General features: G+C 37.9%; 1 protein-coding gene across 4 annotated transcripts in view; it reads right to left on the minus strand.

The window, feature by feature from the left end:
• The window catches only part of csgalnact1a (chondroitin sulfate N-acetylgalactosaminyltransferase 1a), a 30,381-nt gene that overhangs the window by 22,911 nt on the left and 6,158 nt on the right, over positions 1-1,312 (minus strand). The gene's annotated exons all lie outside the window — the stretch shown is intronic.

The following is a 1,312-nucleotide window of genomic DNA, read 5'->3' on the forward strand; positions in this document are numbered from 1 at the left end:
ATATATATATATATATGTATATATATATTATGGCATGCCGTTTAGGAAATAATATATATATATATATGAAGTTTGTCCATCTGAATATATGGAATGAACCTTGCATTCGCCAGTGTTTTTATAATCTCTTCATTGCTCAAAATTGTGGACGTTGGACACTTTCTTGCTGATTCACTAACAGTGTCACACTTCACATCAATGACGTCAGATTTCATTCACCATATTCAGACTTTCATTCCATATATTCAGATGGACAAACTTCATATATATATATTATTTCCTAAACGGCATGCCATAATATATATATTATTACCTAAATGGCATGCCATAATATATATACACACATATATATATATATACACACACACACACACATATATATATATATATACATACATATATATACACACATATATATATATATATATACACACACACACACACACACAGATATAAAGTGAGGGAAATAAGTATTTGAACACCCTGCTATTTTGCAAGTTCTCCCACTTAGAAATCATGGAGGGGTCTGAAATTGTCATCGTAGGTGCATGTCCACTGTGAGAGACATAATCTAAAAAAAAAAAACAGAAATCACAATGTATGATTTTTTTAACTATTTATTTGGATGATACAGCTGCAAATAAGTATTTGAACACCTGTCTATCAGCTAGAATTCTGACTCTCAAAGACCTGTTACTCTGCCTTCAAAATGTCCTCCACTCCATTTATTATCCTAAATTAGATGCACCTGTTTGAGGTTGTTAGCTGCATAAAGACACCTGTCCACCCCATACAATCAGTAAGAATCCAACTACTAACATGGCCAAGACCAAAGAGCTGTCCAAAGACACTAGAGACAAAATTGTACACCTCCACAAGGCTGGAAAGGGCTACGGGGAAATCGCCAAGCAGCTTGGTGAAAAAAGGTCCACTGTTGGAGCAATCATTAGAAAATGGAAGAAGCTAAACATGACTGTCAGTCTCCCTCGGACCGGGGCTCCATGCAAGATTTCACCTCGTGGGGTCTCAATGATCCTAAGAAAGGTGAGAAATCAGCCCAGAACTACACGGGAGGAGCTGGTCAATGACCTGAAAAGAGCTGGGACCACCGTTTCCAAGGTTACTGTTGGTAATACACTAAGACGTCATGGTTTGAAATCACGCATGGCACGGAAGGTTCCCCTGCTTAAACCAGCACATGTCAAGGCCCGTCGTCAGTTTGCCAATGACCGTTTGGATGATCCAGAGGAGTCATGGGAGAAAGTCATGTGGTCAGATGAGACCAAAATAGAACTTTTTGGTCATAATTCCA

The sequence above is a fragment of the Micropterus dolomieu genome, linkage group LG13, assembly GCF_021292245.1.
Source record: "Micropterus dolomieu isolate WLL.071019.BEF.003 ecotype Adirondacks linkage group LG13, ASM2129224v1, whole genome shotgun sequence".
Classification (NCBI taxonomy): Eukaryota; Metazoa; Chordata; class Actinopteri; order Centrarchiformes; family Centrarchidae; genus Micropterus; species Micropterus dolomieu.